We start from the raw sequence: 20,569 nt of genomic DNA, 5'->3' as shown, positions 1-20,569 counted from the left end.
TGCTGGCATGGCATGAGCCACCGCTCCTGGCCTGAACTTCTTATCTGTGCCTGTGAGAGGATGAGAGTGAAAAAGCTTAGTATTATGATGAAGACGGTTTGACCTCATAAATCCCCTGGAAGGTTCAGGGATTCCTGGGCCACCCTTTGAGAAGCACTGTCTCAAAGTGTGTGTCGCTCTCAGAGGCAGCCCTAGGACAGCTGGAGTGATGGCTTCACTTTGCGTATGTTTGGATGACCTTTCAAATTGTTAATTTCATTTTTCTACTGCACATTTCAATTAAAAAAAAAAAAAACTTTCCTGAGGCCATTGTCATAGATTGGTTGTGTAGGAAGCATACTCTGAGATGGAGATTGGCCTATGGAGTTCATATTTCCTGCCTCCTATTCTATTTACCACAAGAAGAAAAAAACCCACAAGAAGTTACATGATAGGGAAAAATTATTAGCACTTCATAATACTATATTTTCAATTCTATTTGAAGAAATATTTACAGATGCTTCTGATTTAAAACGAGTTTCTGACTAAAGAGTTCCTGCCGTAGAATCCATGGACAACATTGTAATATCTATACAATTTCATTTTACCCTACATTTTTCATAATGATATCTTGAAACAAGGCAGAAAAATGGCAGAAAATATATTCCCTTCCTCAGCCCCCTCCATGAATAGAGAGTTTACCCGGGACTCCTGTAACTCCCCCACCCCTGGCATTGGTGTTCTCTCTCTGTGGATTCTGACTCAGCGTGGGGTTGGGTGAACTTCACCACGAAGCCAGTGCTGGAGCCAGGTCTCACAAAATCAGATGTTAGATTAGGTGACTCTCACCCTGTCTGAGCTCCAATCATTTGGTGTGTCCCCAAATCTAGACTAGGACCCATGAGGTCAAGATCTCCTTCCTCTGTCATTCAGGAGCTCCTGGGTTCCCTTTCTTTCCAAACCCAGAACCGAAAGTGACTGGGATTCTATCTTCAAAAAGTGTTAGAAGCATAAAAGTGAGCCACCTCTAATAAAAAAAAAAAAAAAAAAGTCTGGTAACAGCACTTTGGGAGGGTGAGGCAGGTGCATCACAAGATCAGGAGTTTGAGACCAGCCTGGCCAAGATGGTGAAACCCCATCTCTACTAAAAGTACAAAAATTAGCCTGGGGCAATGGTGGGCGCCTGTAATCTCAGCTACTCGGGAGACTGAGGCAGGAGAATCGCTTGAACCCAGGAGGTAGAGGTTGTGGTGAGCCAAGATTGTGCCACTGCACTCTAGCCTGGATGACAGAGCAAGACTCCGTCTCAAAAAAATTTAAAAAAAAAAAAAAAAAAGACCTGTTAAGACTGTTCTAAGTGTTTTGCATATATTAACTAATTTAACCCTCACAACAATGACACGTGGTAGATTCTATGGTGTTCCCCGTTTTACAGAAAGATTAAGTCTGGCTACATGTTTACCTGGCTGTCCATGGTGGAAATCTCATAAACTGTTCCTCTCTCCCCTGAGCACACCTTATCAGTTCTGCTTCCAAATTATGTCTTTATTGTTTCCTCTGTCCCCAATTCCTCTTTCTTACTTTCTTCTCCCCTCCTACCAGGGTCACACGTCATTGTAGTTGCCTGTTGACTTGACTGTATCCCTCTCTTTGAGGACATGGACTGTGCCCAGTTACCTACTGAGCCCGGCTAATAGCAGGTGCTCCAGGAACACCTATGGAATAAATTCACTGTAACTCAGTTGCCCATGGAGTAGACACTGTCGGTGGCCATCAGCTATTTCCCATTCCCAGTTATCTGCTAAAAGATAAAACCCTGTTTTTGCTTCTTTGGCAATATGTTCACCCCGGAGAGAAATCATATTTGTTTAAATTAGTGACCTTTAACCCCGACTTACACTTTAGGATTGCCTAAATTATTAAAACTACCTATCCTCCCGCCCCACCTTCAAAGATGAGGATTTAGATTTCTTAAAGCTCCCTGATTGATATTAACATACAGCCAGTGCTGAAAACCATGGGTCTAAGCCTGAGGTAGCAAATGATGACCCATAGGCCAGATACAATTGCCACCTGCTTTTGTAAATGAAGTTTTATTGGAACATAGCTACACCCATTTGTTTATGCACGGTCTATGGATGTTATTGCTCTACAATGGCAGTGTTAAATAGTTGAAATGAAAATCATATATCCCACAAAACCTAAAATATTTATTATCTATTTCTACTTAAGTGTTATATATGGTGCAAGCTATTAGTCAAAGTTCTTTTTATTTTCTTTTTCTTTTTTACAAATGGATGACCAGCTGCTCCACTACCTTGTGCTGAAAGACAATCTTTTCTCCATTGGGTTACCTTTGTAACGTGGTCAAAAATAAATAGACGGTGTATGTGTAGGTCTGTTTCTCTCTATTCCAGGGATTGGCAACTATAGCTTTTGGACAAAACCTGGACCACTACCTGCTTGCTTGTTTGTATGGGTGTTTTTTTTTTTAATTTAACGTGTTTATTTTATTTTTTAAATAATGTTTAAACTATTTTAAAGATTACTACATATTAGAAAAAACTAAAAATACAAAATTTGCATGCAAAAATTTCAAACTAGATGAAAGAGTACACAGGAAAATTCTCCCTCCCATCCCCACCCAGTTCATCCAGTTCTCCTCCCTGTAAGCAACCAACTATTACCAGTCTCCTTGATGACTGTCTAAGTCGCTACAGGAATATAAGCCTTTAAAAACTTTTTATTCAACCATGATATCCACATAGAATTTTTTTAAACTGTGTGTGTTGAGAAACACATAACATTAAATTTACCATCTTAACCATTTAAGTGTACAGTCCAGTAGTGTTAGGTACATTCACATTGTTGTACAACCATCACCACCATCCATCTCTAGAATTCTTTCTTTCTTGCAAAACTGAAGCTCTATCCCGATTAAACGACTCCCCATTCTCCCCTCCCCCCAGCTCCTGGCAACCACCATTCTACTTCCTGTCTCTATGAGTCTGAATACTCCAGTTACCTCATATAAGTGGAATTATACAGTACTTGTCTTTTTGTGATTGATTGGTTTATGTCACTTAGAATAATGTTCCCAAGGTTAATCCGTGTCGTAGCATGTATCAGAATGGTCTTCCTTTTTAAGACTAAATAATATTCTGTTGTATGGAGAGGCCACATTTTGCTTCTCTCTCCATCTGTGACGAGCACTTGGGTTGTTTCTAACTTTAGGCTATTGTGAATATTCCTTCTTCCAGTTCTTTTGAGTGCATGCCCCAAAATGAAATTGCTAGGTCATATGGTAATTCTAGTTTTAATTTTTGTGAGGAACCTCTATACTATTTTCCATAGAGTCTGCACCATTTTATATGTCCCAGTAGTCCACAAGGGTTCCAGTATCTCCACATCCTCACCAACACTTTTCTGGTTGTGGTCGTTTGTGTGTTTTGGTTTTTTGCTAGTAGATAACCTTAGTGGGTAGGAGGTGATATACAGAATGTATTTTAATTACAAAAATTAAATCATGTTTACATATTTAAAACTTCAAACAACACCAAAGTTTATAAAATTGAAATAGCAGGTCCCCTCCCCTCTCTTCCCCACCTGATACACCCTCAGTCTCCCCCCAGATGGAAGCACTGTTAATAGTTAGAGATTTTGAAATTGTATTGTCATTCTTTTTTTTTTTTTTTTTTTTTTTCCTTGAGACAGAGGCTCACTCTGCTGGCCAGGCTGGAGTGCAGTGGCATGATCTCGGCTCACTGCAACCTCTGCCTCCCGGGCTCAAGCAATTCTCTTGCCTCAGCCTTCTGAGTAGCTGGGATTACAGGCGTGTGCCACTACACCTGGCTAATTTGTATATTTTTAGTAGAGACAGGGTTTCACCATATTGGCCAGGCTGGTCTCGAACTCTTGACCTCAGGTAATCTGCCCGCCTCTGCTGGGATTACAGGTGTGAGCCACCGTGCTCTGCCTGTATTGTTATTCTTGAGCTCAGAAAACTCAGATTATTGTTGCACTCCTTCTACTCTTCCCTCCTTACACTCACTTCCATTGCCTACTTCCCTGACAAGAACCTTAGTAGGTAAATATTATTATCCCCATTTTGCAGCTGAAGAATTTGAGGCTCAGTGAGAAGTAGGTTACTTAAGGACACAAGGCAAAGCCAAGAGTTCAAATCCAGGTGAGTGGGGCTGACTCCAAGTTCAATGTTCTTTCCACAGCTTTCTCCCTCTGGCTTCTGTCCAGACTCTTAGAGTTTAGTTGTTATGTCACCACCTGTATTTTTTTAAATAAAGTTTTATTGAAACACAGCTGCATCCATTTAAACTTTTCCTTTGACTGCTTTCACCTACAATGACAGAATTGTAGTGTGAAACAGAGACCATGTGGCCCACAAAGCCTAAAATATTTGCTATCTGGATCTTTCCAGAAAACGTTTGTTGACTCCTGACCTAAGTCTATTACAGCAATCCTACTACCCTTTGCAGGGACTGGTTTGCAGATGGGAGTGGTGAGATCCAGTTCTGACAAGTGAGGCATGAAGAGAAGTCGATTACTCTGTCTGAGGCCTTCTCAAAAGCTTTTTCTCCCAAAAGGAAAAAAAAAATTCTATTTTTTCTTTCCTTTCCTTTTTTTTTTTTTTTTTTCAACAACATCTGGGAAGGAAAGGTGTTTTGTGTCTATCCCTGCTCCATACAGCTGAAGTTAGGGGGAGACTGGTGTCTAGAGCTGAGGTGGTCTTCTTGATTTGATGAGATGAATACCTGAGTCTGGCAGAGGAGAAAATCAGAAAGAACCTGAGTTGCAAAGACACTGTTGAGCAGCTGCACCAGCCCCGGAAGCACCTTCCTGTGGATTTCCTGTTAATGAAACCGGAAATGCTCTTTTGGTCTAAGCTGCTGTCCGTCATGTTTCCTGCTACTTGTGGCTAAATGCATCCTCTCTGGCTTGCCTGCCACCATGCCCTTCCCTCTATCCCATCCTCAGCAATGTCCCCAACTTAGGGATGCCAGATTTAGCAAACACAAATACAGCACATCCAGTTAAATTTGAATTTCAAGAGTATTTGAATTTCAACAATAATGAATAATTGTTTTTGTATAAGTATGTCCAATATTGTACAGGAAACATACTTATGCTATGTTTATGCAGTATTTGAGACATACTTAGAGTAAAAAAATTATTGTTGTATCTGAAATTCAAATGTAACTGGACTTCTTGTATTTTTTATTGTGATAGAATATAAGGAACATAAAATTTATCTTTTGAACCGTTTTGAATATACATTTTAGTGATATTAGGCACATTCTAAATACTGTGCAACTATCACTATTATCCATTTCCAGAACTTTTTCATCTTCCCAAACTAAACTCTGTACCCATTAAACAATAAGTTCCCATTCCCCTTCTGTCAGCCCCTGACAACCAATTCTATTTTCTTTCTCTATGAACTTAACTCTTCTCATTTAAGTGGAATTATACAATATTTTTCTTTTTCTGTCTGACTCCTTTCACTTAGCATAGTGTCTTCAGGGTTCATCCACGCTATAGCTGTGTCATAATTTCATTATTTTATCAAGCAACACTACCCCAAATTCCTCACAGTGTCAGTATATTTAGTGACCCTTCAGGATAAAGCCCAGACCCCTAGCATGATAACCAAGCTCTTTCCCTGGCCACATTCATAGCCTTATTCTCAATAAAAATAATGCTAAGTATTGCAATAATATCCTATAGTCCAGCCACTGGGCACCTGCTGATCCCAGAGTTTATGATGTATTTCCCTGCCTCTTTTCTCTCTCTCTGGAATTTCTGTCATCCACAATCCACGTCTCTTTTCCTTGCCAATTTTCAGCTTTCCAGAGGCAGTACACTCCCTACAAAGTGGCTACCAAACTTTCACCCATCCTTCTACCCCAGTGGTTCTCAACAGGGGAGGTTTTGCCCCCTAGGAGTCATTTGGCAATGTCCACAGACATCTTTTCTTATGGCAACTGGAGACATGCTCCTGGGACCTACGGGTAGAGACCAGGGATGCTCCAAACACCCTACGATGCACAGGACAGCCCCTACAGCACTGAAAATCCAGCCCCACACGGCAGTAGTGCAGAGGTGGGGAGACCTTGCTCTGCCTCCACCACCACCCTTGGCTTCTTCCTTTCTATATTACTTTTTTTATACTTCAATAATACTAATAATGATGAAAAACAGCAGCTACCTTTTGCTGCTGTACATCACAAGTTAGGTACCAGGCTGTGTGCTAGACATTTCCCATATATTAAATGTCCCATCCCTCTTTGGCAGTGAGAAAACGGTTCCAGGGAGTTTAAGGAATTTGCCCACATTCACATGTGGCATAGCTGAAGCAGAACTGAGATCTAAACCTAGACTGATATGGCAGATACCATATTGTATTCAACATGCCATGAGCCTTTGAGGCAACATTGACGTTGTGCTGGCATTCAGGTAGGCACTTAGGCTACAAATATAAATAAGACACAATTTTTGCAATCAAAGAAGGGTGCCCCGAGGTCAAGAGATCAAGACCATCTTGGCCAATATGATGCAACCCCGTCTCTACTAAAAATACAAAAATCAGCTGGGCGTGGTGGTATATGCCTGTAATCCCAGCTGCTCGGGAGGCTGAGGCAGGAGAATTGCTTGAACCCGGGAGGTAGAGGTTACAGTGAGCCAAGATCACGCCACTGCACTCCAGCCTGGTGACAGAGCGAGACTCCATCTCAAAAAAAAAGAGGAGTGCCCTACAGTGGTGACAAAAGTTAATCTCTCTGAGTATATGGCTGCATCATGGTCGTACACATCTCTGTAGACTCAACGATAGCCAATTACAGTAATAACAGGTATTTCTGGTTGAGCCCTTAGTGTTTGTCAGCATCTGGGCTTGGTGTTTTCATTCCTCATTCCATTTTATCTTCAAAACAATCCTCAGGAGAGATGTAATTGTTTCTATTTTAGAGTAAGGAGATTTTGCACAACTTGATTTTGCACATGCTTGATTTTGCACAACACAGAAATATGAGCCAGAGTTCAAACTGGGGTGTAATTCCAAGGCCCTACCCTTAACCACTCTGCTCATCACTGGTCCACTCACAGAGGTCAGTAAACAGCATATCATGATGGAGAACATGGTTTGAATTAGGAGAAATGGCAGGTGTGGTCTTTGCTGATGACAGCAGTAAATCCCCACTCCATATCCAGGGGCAGGGATAGAGGTGAATACAAAACTGTGTTCTGTGTATTGCATGATATTCTCACACTTCAACAAGATTAGGAGGATTAGACTCTGTCCATGCACTACACGGGATGCATTCTCCATAAGAAAGCATCCAATGTAGTTCTCAAAGTGTTGCGTAAGTTTTAAAATATGACCTAAAGAATCAGAGATTTCAAACAGAGAAGCATAGTCAAGTAATCTGCATTCAATGCAGTTTGCATGCGGTTTCTAGATTATTTGTGAGTTTTGTTACGATTTTTTATTTTCCTTTAATTATATTGATATGTTTATGCATGTGTGTGCATATATATTACATATGCATGTGTTAATTTAGTTGTTAAGAGTGCAGGTCCTGAGGTCAGATGCTATATGTTTAAATCGCAACCCTATCCTTAGTGACTGTGTCATTTTATTAAGCACACTGTGTGTCAGGCACTGTGCTAAACATTTTCTGTGAATTATCTCATTTAATTCCTACACCAACTCTATAACTTTGGTGCTGCCAATAGAACCATTTTTAGATCATAAAACCAAAGCACAGAAAGGGCAAACACCTCCCCAAGGATACACAGTGAATCAACTGTGAAACCAAAATTCCTTCTCAGGCTGAGTGATACCAGACCCTGGGTTCCTAACCAAAACTGACCCTGAGTTCAGCCTTGAGAGATCTGCCCCCATGGCTTAGTTTAGCGTAAGACATTGGTCTTCACCGAACCTGTTTCCTCCTCACGCAAATAGATACTTCTTATGTCACAGGATTATGGTGAGGAGCATATCAGATAAAGCACAAGAAAGCGATCTGAAAAATGCCAAGTGATGGGTGGCATACAAAAAGACAAAGGTGCGTGTCAGATTTCCTGTCTCAGCTGGAGCAGGGTGGGCATCCCAACTGGCAGGAGACCAGCTGCCACTGACATGTCACGGGTACATGACCACACTATAACGTCTGGGTCATGCCTTCCTCTGGTTCAGTGATCAAAAACCCAGTGAACACGGCTTAGCATGAGTGAGAAGCCTGTGTGGAGGACAGAATATAGGCAGGGAGGCAGGGGCAGGTCTGGAAAGGGTCCTGGGGAGTTTTCTGATTTCAGTTTTCCAATGACTCTTTTCGATTCAACAACCAGCTCCATCCTGATTTTCAGAAAAGCAGTTTGATAACAGGAGATGACAGCCACGTGTGCTTGTCAATATTTGAAGAGGGGTGGAGATCGTAAAGAGAGAAGATTAAGAGGCAAACCAAGTCGGGGGTGTGATGGTGAGCACCACCTGAAGTCTGTGTAGCAAGGAGATACTTTACCCTTAGTGAACTCCCTCCTTTGTCGACACCGGGAAGTAAATTCTTCCACCAAGAAGTCTGCACTTTTGAAGACTTGTTGCTACCTCCACCCAGGATCCTCAGCTTGGTTTATTGCTCTGTGGTTGCCATCTTGAAAATCTTAACACAGCTGACCCTTGAACATCATGGGGAGTAGGGGCGTCAATCCTGTGCAGTTGAAAATACAAGTATAACTTTTGACTTTGCAGAAACTTAACTACTCATAGACTACTGTTGACCAGAATCCTTACAAATAACATAAACATGTTTTCTACGTTATATGTATTAACACATGTTTTCTATGTTATATGTGTTACATTTGCATACTGTATTCTTACAATAAAGTAAGCTAGAGAAAAGAAAATGTTATTAAGAACATTAAATTCTAAGATTATAAGCTCACACCTATAATCCCAGCACTTTGGGAGACTGAGGCGGGCGGATCACTTGAGGTCAGGAGTTCCAGACCAGCCTGGTCAACATGGAGAAACCCCACCTCTACCAAAAATGCAAAAATTAACGAGGCAAGGTGGTGCACGCCTGTAGTCCCAGCTACTTGGGAGGCTGAGGCAAGAGAATTGCTTGAACCCAGGAGGCAGAGGTTGCAGTGAGCTGAGATAGCACCACTGCACTCCAGTCTGGGTGACAGAGCAAGACTCCATCTCAAACAAACAAAAAAAAAAAGAGTAAGTCCAATCAGCCAGGAGTTGCAGAGTACCTACTCTATCATAGAGGGATTCCCTTCCTCGTTTTGCAGGGTGCTAGGAGTTGGAGATACAAGAATAGATGCAAAATAATCACAAAGGAACACACAGCCGAGGGGGCTGACAGAGACTTATGCAAGCACAGTAGCTTGCTCGTAATCCCACAGCAGATCAGTAAGAATCAAGATCTGAGCCCTTGTTTGTCTCAACCCAAGGCCAGAGCCCAAGCTCCTAAGCCTCCAGGCTTGAGTCAGTACTTAGTGTGTGCATGGCTGCTGCTTAATAATTGGGTTTACTATATTCCAGATTGACATGTACAGTGCTGAGCTGGAATTGAGTTTACAGCCCTAATTATGGTGTGCCTGGTTGTGTATTCAGCATTTATTTAAATAGTATTTTTTTTTTTTTCTTAAATGGTGATTTCTGAAAGAGGCCTTTCCCAGCTTTATTTCTCTCTCTTAGCTGCCTTGGCTTTTCTTTTATAATAAGGATCACACCCTGTAATTCTATGTTTATATTTACAGGATTGTATGTTCAATGACATGGAGCGCAAGAAGGGTAGAGACCCACCATCTTTTACTCACCTCTCTAAACTCAGGCTTACATATAGCCTGATGCTCGACAAGTATTCGTGATAGGGGTTAAGCTGAGTATATTGTTGAATAGAACCACAATAATTATTGCTTTGCAATAATTCTCTTGAATGTCTTTTCCAGAGCACCAAGTAGTGTAACTTATCATATTTCCTTTCTTGCATTGGCTGTTAGGAAGCTCAAAGTCATATCTGCAAACCCTTCATAGCAAGTCTGTAAATCAACATGCGCATTTATTTTCAATCCTGTTCTCATTTGATGTTCCAAATTTTGTTCTTCTATTTTCTTTTGTTACATGCTATTTCATGCTCTCATAATCTATTGTATATGTCCTTGTAAGACACTCTAAACTTGAATTAAATAAATTGCATAGTCTGTCGAATTTCTGGCCTGCAAAGAAAAAGCATGCCCTTTCCAACACCATGGTATGTCTCCAGAGCAGTAAACCACCCTGAGGTTACCTGATTTCTGGTGTCCAAACCCCTTTGGGAGTAAGGTTTACACGACTAGGGGTAGTCGAGTGGATGAGAAGCTATTTCCTTCCAATTAGGTGGTTAGGTGGTGGTGGAGGTGGTGTTCTGAAGTAAATGAAGGTAAAAGGCAGACAGAACTGCAAAATCTCACAGAACGTGTTTTCCCTGCTCTGACCATGACCTACGGTTACTGGGGAAGGAAACTGCCTAACCAGGTCAACCCGGCAGCCTCAGTGGGTGAGGGGCACTGGGTAGAATACTTGGGGTGCCAGGGAGGCATTAATGCCAGAGGAGTCAGGTGCTCAGTTTTTATTGGAGTTGGGAGGGCAGCCCCACATCAGGAAGAGAACCTGTTTCTGCAGGACGGTCGGCGGAGAAGGGAGGACTCCACCCAGGCTTGTGTTTGCCCTGCTCTGTGTATTCAGCCAGCAGGCTCTGCACAAGGAAGCAAAGTGCAAGGAGCCGGGCTCCACCAACAGCTCGGCACTGGACAGCACGCACTGGAGACCCAGGACCCTGTGCAGGAGCAGCTCCAGGGGACACCAGGGGACTGAAGGTACTCCCACAGGGGCTCAGCAGGTAACTGCTTTCAGATCCTTTAGGCATGGCTGGAGAGTTTGCTGTTAGTGGTAGACGGTGTCATATAGAGGCCAGGGGTCAGAGAGGGTCAAGTTTGATTCCAGCTCTGCCTTCTGTTCACTGTGTGGCCTTGGATGTGTGTAAGCCTCAGTTTCGCTATCTGTGTAATGAACCCAAAGATGGCACTCATCTCAAAGTTCTTAGCTTTACAAGGAGCAAATGACAATGTGGTCAGTGTCAGGCACATAGCCACATAAATGCTCCTATTTGGTGGAACCATTATTGAGGGTCTTTTCAAGCACAGGACTTGGGGAGAAGTCAGTGGATGGAGGGATAGGCTGTGTGATTTGGGGATCCATCAGGGCAAGAATCCCCCACAGCTGAGTGGAATCTGAGCCTTCACCTTAGGCATTGCCTAAATAAGTAGGGAGATAGGAAAAAGGACTTGTGGACTGCCTTTTGTGAATCTTATTTCACTCTCAAGACCACCCTGTGAGACAGCTGCTGATTCAAATCCCGGCTGCAGGACCTCTGATGTTTACATGTCCCTCTGAACCAGTTTCCTGCCTGGAAGAGTCATTGCGATTAGAATGCGGGTGCGCTGGAGCCACACGGCCAGATACCAGCCCCAGCTCCACCCCGGGCTGGCTGGGTGCCCTGGAGCAGGTTCCCTCAGCCCTCTGGGCCTCAGTTTCCTCATCTGTAAAATGAACCTAATAACAGTACTGAGATCAAAGGGCTGAGAGGACTACTGCACGTAAATACCTATGCAGTTAGTAACTCTTAGCTGTGGTTCTTGTTTTTGCTGTTACCATCATCTCCATTTTACAACTAGGAACATGAGGCTGGGTGAAGAGGGACCTGGACCTGGTTCCAAGGTCTCATGAAAAGGACGCTGTGGAACTGGAGTCCAGTCGGGCCTGGGATGAGGGTGCAGCCAGTGAGACTGTCACCTTGGGCAGGAAATTTAAGGGATGCCCAAAAACTCTGTCATGGAGATAAATGGTATGTTAACACAATGTTTTTTTGTGTTTTTTTGTTTAGTTTTGTTTTGTTTTGTTTGAGACGGAGTCTCGCTCTGTCGCCCAGGCTGGAGTGCAGCAGCGCGATCTCCGCTCACTGCAAGCTCCGCCGCCTCCTGGGTTCACGCCATTCTCCTGCCTCAACCTCCCTAGAAGCTGGGACTACAGGCGCCCGCCACCACGCCCGGCTAATTTTTTTTGTATTTTCAGCAGAGACGGGGTTTCACCATGTTGGCCAGAATGGTCTCGATCTCCTGACCTCGTGATCCACCCGCCTCGGCCTCCCAAAGTGCTGGGATTACAGGCGTGAGCCACCGCGCCCGGCCCACACAACAGTTTTAGAAGTCAGAATTAGTGGCAAGACACCCATGATGAGCAAACTACCAACATGTTAGGGAAAGATAAGATCAAGAACAGCGTTAATTTTGATTTTCATAAATTTCATGTTAAAATACTATTCATCTCCATGACTGAGCTTTTCGGCCTCCCTTACATTGCTCCCCCCAAATCCAGGGTCTGATCCACCTCAGCCTTGTGGGGATCCTGAGCCGATCGCAGCGGCTTCAGGTCCTGGGTGTATATACTCAGGGTCTGCAGAGGGCGCTTCCTCCTGAATAAAGACGACAGACGGGGCGGGGCATGCTAAAGTAGCTTTTCATTTAAGCCAGGGTCGGGGAACAAACCAATGTCCCAAATCATAGAAGATTCTTTTTTTCCAAAGAGTTCTGGAACGTAGAAGGGTTTTGATTTTAGGAAAAAGGCATGGACTTTGGGAAAAGCAACGGGCCCGTTAAAGCCCATGGGTTCTGCCTGCTTTACCATGACCAGAGACGTGGAGGGAGAGGAACTGAAAAAGGCTTCGGGTTGGGGGCGGGGGGACCTTTGCACCATGCAGGCCCATCTGTCCTGCTCGAGTATTAGATGTGAGTTGATTGTCTCTGTGTCTGCAGCTTCTCTTCAAGCCAAGTGCCCTGCCATGAAGCAGTTCAGGATTTAAGTGCCTGAGTCACATAGACCCAGGTTCAAACCCCAGGTGTGCCTCTCTGTAGCTTTCTGACTGCTATTCTTGGGCAGGTAGGACTAGCAAGGTGCCTACTCTCGTGGAGGTGCCATTCGTGAGAGGAGGGGATGCATTGCTCAGCCTTGGTTTCTTTGTCTGTGCGATCAGGGAATAATGGGATTTATTCTGCCAGTGAGCACCTGGGAGATAAAATGCAGGGAGGCGCTCACTCTCTGCTGTCGATTCCGCGCTGGAGATGGTTGCCCTCCTGCATTTTGTGCCCTGCTATGCTCACCCTGGTGCTGCTTGGCACATAGTAAGCCTCCAATTAACATTACCTGCGATTATCATGCATTTAAAAATGTTTGGTGGCCGGGCGCAGTGGCTCATGCCTGTAATCCCAGCACTTTGGGAGGCCGAGGCAGGCGGATCACAAGGTCAGGAGATCGAGACCATCCTGGCTAACACGGTGAAACCCCGTCTCTACTAAAAACACAAAAAATTAGCCGGGCGCAGTGGCGGGCGCCTGTAGTCCCAGCTACTCAGGAGGCTGAGGCAGGAGAATGGCATGATCCCAGGAGGCGGAGCTTGCAGTGAGCCGAGATGGCGCCACTGCACTCCAGCCAGGGGGACAGAGCGAGACTCCGTCTCAAAAAAAAAAAAAAAAATTGTTTGGTGCAATAATAAGACTATGAGAGTGAGCTCTAAGATTTTTGGGATTACCACCCATTTGTGCAAACATAATTAAGTACTCCAAGAGCAAAACATCAATCACCAAGCAGCCCTAAACACCCAAGGTAATTTCGATAAAGGCACCGCTGCCCCCGGACCCACAAAGTCCCATACCAGGAATCAGGGCTTGAGCAGTACAGTGAGGACTGGATTTCAGTCGCCTGTGTCCCCTTGTGCAGGAGGCAACCTGTAGCACTGTACATGGCACTCCTGATAATAGCTACCGTGTTCCTAGCACCGTGCGGGCACACACAAGGAGCTGCAGGACTGTGGGGCAGGCAAAGCGGGTCTGTTCTTTCCTCCTGCAAGGTCTTTACTGACCTTGGGGGCAGAGGGCTGGTTCTGCTGGGTGTGCCAGCCTCGCCATGTCGGCATCACCTTCAGCTGAGCGATGAGGAGGGCCCCTGGGTTACCTACATTCCATTGCATTGATCGAAGGTGTTGCTTGTTTACTTGGTGACTAATTCTGTCACCATTCCACCCTTCAAAACCACCTCCCCTTCCATTTAACAGTCATCTAGCTGCCTGCTGGCGATGACATTTCAGAAGTGCTTTCTCCAGGCCAGCTTTCATGGGGTTTGGCATTTGGCCTGTTTCCAGGAGGAGGGCCTACTGTTAATCTGTAACTACAAGGAGGCGACATGGAACATCTATCACTGCGTAGAAGAGGAGGGATTTGAGGGCAGCCTCCGTGAGGCCAATTCACTCATGGATCAGAACACAGAGCTAACTCAATTATAACAATAATAAGCTAAATGAATAACATTAGCAATAACTAACATTTACTTACCTGAGTACTGCCAAGCCCTGGTGCTATATCCTTACAGTGATTATCAATGACTCTTCAATTATTCAATCCTCACTTTATTTTATTTATTTATTTATTGAGACAGAGTCTTGTTCTGTCGCTCAGGCTGGAATGCAGTGGTGCGATCTCAGCTCACTGCAACCTCCGCCTCCCGGGTTCAAGCGATTCTCCTGCCTCAGTCTCCTGAATAGCTGGGATTACAGGCATTATGCCTCCACATCTGGCTAATTTTTGTTTTTTTAGCAGAGACAGAGTTGCGCCATGTTGGCCAGGATTGTCTCGAATTCCTGACCTCAAGTGATCCACCCACCTCAGCCTCCCAAAGTGCTGGGATTACAGGCATGAGCCACAGCGCCCAGCCTAATCCTCACTTTAGATTGTACCATATATATTCCTTGCCTAGTTATAATTTTCTCATTTCAAGAATGAATATACAAGAAATATTTTATATTCCATGTTCTATTGTATTACATATAAATAGTTCATAAAATTATAACATCACTTATACAGCAGAAGAGATAGTATAAAGTATAGAAAGTAAAAAGTTAAGAGTCTAAACTCTCGACTTGAGTTTGCGAGGTTTAAGTCCTGATTCTCCCACTTACTAGAAGATGCTCTGTATTAGTCAGCTTGGGCTGCGGTAACCAAAATACCATAGACTAGGTGGCTTAAACAACAGTCATTTGTTTTCTTATAGTTCTGGAGGTTGGAAGTCCAAGATCAAGGTTCCGGCTGATGCATTCTTGGTGAGACCATTCTTCCTGGCTAGCCAACAGCTGCCTTCTTGCTGTGTCCTCACACCGTTGAGAGAGAGAGAAAGTGCTCTTTGATGTCTCTTTTTATAATGACACTAATTCTATCAGATGAAGGTCCACCCTTCTGATTTCATTTAGCCTTGATTCCTTAGAGGCCATATGTCCAAGTGCAGTCATATTGCACGTTAGGGTTTCAACACGAATCCAACACGAATCCATAGCATGATCTTAAGTGAGGAGCTTGAGTACCCTGGGCTCAGGTTCTGCATCTGTAAAATGGGGACAATAAAGATGCCTGCCTCATAGGGCTCTGATGAGGATGTAGAGTTAACATAGAGACGCGTTCAGAGCAATGCCTGGCATAAGGTAGGCACTACAGAAATGTTAGCTATTATTACTGCTAATGTATGGCCCATTTTATTTACTGCTTATACGAACAGCTTATCTCTATTCCTCAACTGCTGAGCACCAGCCACCCAGTTTTACAACACATGGGCCACACCCTTCTAATCTTCACAGGAGCTCCATGCAAGGAATCTATTATGGTCCTTCCTCCCACCCCTCCCTTCTCAGACAAGGAGCCCGGGCTTACGCACATGGCCAGTGTGAGCCAGAGGGGAGCCCACGCAGAGGGCTTGTGCTATTTCACCACCACGGATGAATTTGCTCACGTGCTTTTCATAAATGCAGATCCCTAGGTGACACCTGGCTATCAACATGAGGAGAAAATCCCCAAGTCCGGGTGCTAGACCAGGGTCTCTCAATACCAGCACAAGCGACCCTCAGCAAAGCAGGCAATTCTTCACTGGGGGAAGGGGGCGGTCCTGGGCATTGCAGCACCATCCCCAGCCTCTACCCACCGGATGCCAGTGCACGCCCCCCAAAGCTGAACCGTGACAATCAAAACTGCATGCAGGCATTTCCAAATGCCCCTTGGGGGCAGAAATCGCTCCTGGCTCCAGAAACACTGTGCTCCACTTACTGTGAGGGAGAAACAAAGAACAGCACATTTCCAAAGAGAAAGCGTTTAGCAAAGCAATGGAAGTCATCAAGGAATAGGACAAGAGCCAAAATACGAAATATAGATATACAGTCCTGGAAAATTGGGACCAAAATAAAATACCCTAGACATTGTAAATATGGCATCTATTTCTATAGTGTGTGTGTGTGAGAGATAGATAAATTAGATGATAGATAGATAGATAGATAGATAGATAGATAGATAGATAGATAGATAGATAGATACTTATCATAAAGTTGAAATACTGTCAGTCGAACCATCATGAGTTGAGTTTGGGACATGTATATCACTAACACCTACTAGGTGCGTGCCCTGCCAGGCACTTTCCCATCACCTTGACCCCTCCCCACGGTACCATGATGTATCAGGACGTGCCTCAACCTCTGTGCTCCGGTTTCTCATCAGACAACTGGGAAAATAAAAGTACCTAACCCGGAGGGTTGCTGGGAGGACCAAGAGAAGCAAATATATGCAAATCAGAACTGCTCAGCACAGAGAAAACACTCCAGATTGTGTTTATTATTGTCACCATTATGAATACTGTCATTTTCCACCAGAAAGATACGTTCAGAGGGGTCAAGTGCTTTGCCCAAAGCCCCATGATGGTGGGATTTTACAGAGGCCTGTCTCACTGCAGAGCTCTTGTTCTCAAGAGGAGAGAGGGGAGCCCCAGAGATGCAGGAGGGCATGACCGCTCGACTCGGGCAGCCTCTGCGGGGCATGCGGGCTTGCTTCTGAACAACCAGCTGCAAAGCCTGCCCCCCCCGCCAGTTCTGGAGGAAGGGAAGATGGAGACCCAGGACAGTTCTCTTGATTTGCAAGCGGACAAAACAGTGCGCCAGCAAAGCAGTGCCCCTAGAAAGGTTGTGAGTGTATTCAGATGCCTGGGTGACGGTGTTCTGTGGACCCCAAAGCCTGAGCTGTTCCTCAGTCTGAGAATCCCTGGGCCTGGTTGTCTAGGTCAGGGTAGGCAGCAGCCAGGAGAGTTCTGACCCCAGGAGACACTCATTCTCTCACCCCAGAAATATCCAGAACAGGGGCTGTCAGCCATGGAAACCACCTAGAGATCTCGAAAGTACCCCGATGCCTGGCCCCACCCCAGAGAATCTGCTGTCCTCGGTCTGGCTGGGGCCTGGGCATGGAGATCTCAGAACTCTGCAGGAGGTTCTCACGTGCAGCCCTGTCTGGGAACTCTGGGGACGGGCCCCCAGGACACAGGCAGGAGGCGGGGAAGTGGAGGGGCTTTCTCATCTGATCCCCCACAATCAACCCCCAGTGGCAAAGTGCCAAACCCTCAAACACAAGTCTAATTTCAAAAGCAACACCCCTCCACCCACCAGAGCTTAGTATGTTTAATGTCGAATAAAGTCATAAAGACAAAACACTCATATAATCAGTTCATGAAAGAAAGGGCATTTTAACACCCCATTCAAACTTTTTCTTTTTCAAAAATGAAAGCTAGCTCTTTCGCTTGTATGTTTATCGTGAAAAACTCTATCTGATTTATTTTTCTCTTTTTGGGAAATGGGAGAAAACTATTACAGACAAAAATTACTGTCTGAACTGCCTTGAGCCTCAGTTTTCCCATCTATTAAATGGGGATTTTAAAAAAAGTCTCCATGTAAGTCATTCTGGTTTGCCCAGGATTTTCCAGTTTTAACATAAAGAGTCCCGTGTCCTAGAACATCCTCATTCCTGGAAAAGCCTTGAAGATGGTTTTACCATCACAGTGTTTTTCATACTGTGAGAATCACTGGGGCATTTGCTAAAAATACAAATTCCAGGGCCCCAACTTGACTTTTTGGTGAGAGGATCACGGGAATCAGAAATGTTGCCGGATTCCTCAATAGAGTCTCACTACCAGGCACCTGTGGGAGAAACGGGCTTCAAAGAGCAAAGATCATATCGGGGAGAGTCCTATTCATGCTAACACTTGCACAATGCTCGTTATGTGCCAGACCCTGTTCAGGGCACTTTGCTTCTATTCACTGGTTTGATTCTCATACCAGCCCCTTGAGATGGAGGCTATAATTATCCCGATTTTTACAGATGAGGAAACTGAGGCCCAGCGAGGCTCAGTAATGCTCGGAGATTCCAAACTCCAGAGCCCACATTCCCATCCTGTGTGCTGCACTGGTGTCTACACAGAGCTTCAGCGCTGGGTTGGCACACCGCAAGCTCTGCATACAAGTCATATATGGTATCATTATTACGAGTTCCAGGACCTTTGGGGCACTGGCACTGAAAGAGTTGCCATCTTCTTGCCAACTGTTAACAGAAGACTTCATTGCAAAACATCAAAATGCTTCTTTCAGTCCTCCCAGTTGTTTGGACCTAGTCCTGTAGTCTGAATAAATTCACTTCTGCTAATATTGACGTCAGCCAACAGATGGCAGTAACCTTTTGCTTTTGTCCCACCCAGATAAATCCTGTTCCTTAAAAGGTTGACGGACAGGCAGGAGCAATTTAGCAACACATGCATTATAACTGCTAGTGGAAAGTGACAATATCTGAATCCAGGTTATCACTGAAAAAGACATGCGATTAGATTTTCCTTCTTTCAGTCCCCTTCACCTTGAAGTGGCCGAGAGGCTACTTAGGATGTGCAATGATCAGAATAATGTAACCCCAACTCTGTGAGAAGAAAAAGCTTCTCTCCTACTTCCATACACCATGCATCTTCCAGCTCCAAGATTTTTCATAACCTCCAGCGTTGATTCAAAGTAGCTCTGTTAGGATTGAATTTACATTAAATAGGAAGAGCTTTAAAATAAAGCTTGTAAACCTACTGTCAAAATAATTTTAAAACTTGTTAAAAGCTGAATTTAGATAGATACTTTGTGTATATATATTCTCGCATGTGCATTTATGACCATGTTTTTGTGTATCCTTGACCAAGATATTTAACCTGCATGCCTCAGTTTCTACACCAGCAAAATTGAAATAATAACAATACTTCTGCCTTGTTGAATTGCTGCAAAGAGCAAATTAGTTTTACTGCAAATAAAGCTCCTAGAACAGTTTCTCAACAGATGGTAAGCGCTCACCAAATGTTGTTATTGTTATTACTCTATCATTTCTATGATTTTTTAGAGTTGTCGTCATTGTTTTTATACATAGTAGGTTCAAATCCCGGTAAACTTTCTGTAAAGAGTCAGATAGTAAATATTTTAGGCTTTGCAGGCCATAGGTCTCTGTTGCAAGTACTCAGCCCCATCATTATAGCATGAAACCCATCACAGACAATATATAAATAAAAGGGCATGGCTATCTTCCAGCAAAACTTTATTTATGGATGCTGAGATTTGACTTTCATATAATTTTCATGTGTCACATTCTATGATTCTTCTTTTTTTTCCAACCATTTATAAATTTAAAACTCATTTTTAGCTCACTGGCCTACTGAAACAGGCAGTGAGCTGAATCTGGCCTCTGCTGTTCTTTGCCAACCCTGGTCTTGAGGATTCAATGTTATTGTCCCATTAACAGACAGAAGCGATGATCTGATGCAAGTGTTTGAGTCATGGATCTTTATAAATAGAAAAGAGTACAAAACAACAAGTGTCCTATATGTTTTAGCAGTGCTCAGCTTTATCATGTGGTATGATCAGAAGACATACAAAATCCCCAGATTTGGTTATGTATTAAATTCCTGTAAGAGAACACATGGTGAGATCCACGACCTTTTGTTTGGCCTCCTCAATATCCAATTGCTCAACGCATCTACTACCAGGGAGTATAAACTCACACCAAAGGCGAGAGATCCACAAGAATCCTGGTGATTCATTGGCTCCTTTCAGCCAGAAATCAAAAGTCCTAATTTTTATTCCAAGAGCCACTGGAGCAGATAAGCCAGAAGCTAGGTCTTTGGAGATGGGCTACATTGGAATTATGTGTGCAAGAGAACTTTAGGTGGCAAGACAGCAGGTCTTCGGAGGGGCTGCAAGGGTTCTCGTGTAGGGATCGGATATATTAGGAGTCAGTTCCTCACTGGATGTTTGTCCTTGGTGAGTCTTGGAGGCTCCATTCCACCTTTTTAAGGAAAGCTAGTAATATGCAGAACATTCCGCTGGTTAGGAGCACAGCCAGACTGTGTTTGAAACTTGCTCATTAACTGGGTGACCTTTGGAAAATAATTTAAGCCCCTTGAGTTTCGGCTTCCTCATATGAAGAATGAAATCAGGATGCCTCTATCACACAGGAACGCTATAGGACTACATGAGACAATACAGGTGAAGCACTCAGAAATTAGAGCTTGGAATTGAGAACATGCTGAGTAATGATTTCCTGTTATCATCATCATTATAACAAAGCTCTTCAGAGGTTTGGTGATGATGTGGTCGTGTAC

At 44.0% G+C, this 20,569-nt stretch overlaps 1 protein-coding gene across 6 annotated transcripts in view; it reads left to right on the top strand.

Annotated features, from left to right (window-relative positions):
• The first annotated feature begins 10,522 nt into the window (after positions 1-10,522).
• Positions 10,523-20,569, top strand: part of BCAS1 (brain enriched myelin associated protein 1) — a 126,739-nt gene continuing 116,692 nt past the window's right edge. For all 6 annotated transcript variants that reach the window (XM_077952007.1, XM_077952006.1, XM_015148753.3 and 3 more), the window contains exon 1: positions 10,523-10,883. The gene's annotated coding sequence lies outside the window, so the exon portion shown is untranslated. The remainder of the gene's footprint in view (positions 10,884-20,569) is intronic.

This window comes from Macaca mulatta, chromosome 10 (genome assembly GCF_049350105.2).
Source record: "Macaca mulatta isolate MMU2019108-1 chromosome 10, T2T-MMU8v2.0, whole genome shotgun sequence".
NCBI classification, from domain to species: domain Eukaryota; kingdom Metazoa; phylum Chordata; class Mammalia; order Primates; family Cercopithecidae; genus Macaca; species Macaca mulatta.
The sequence above is the reverse complement of the archived record's forward strand: the minus strand, read 5'-3'. Positions and strand labels throughout refer to the sequence as shown.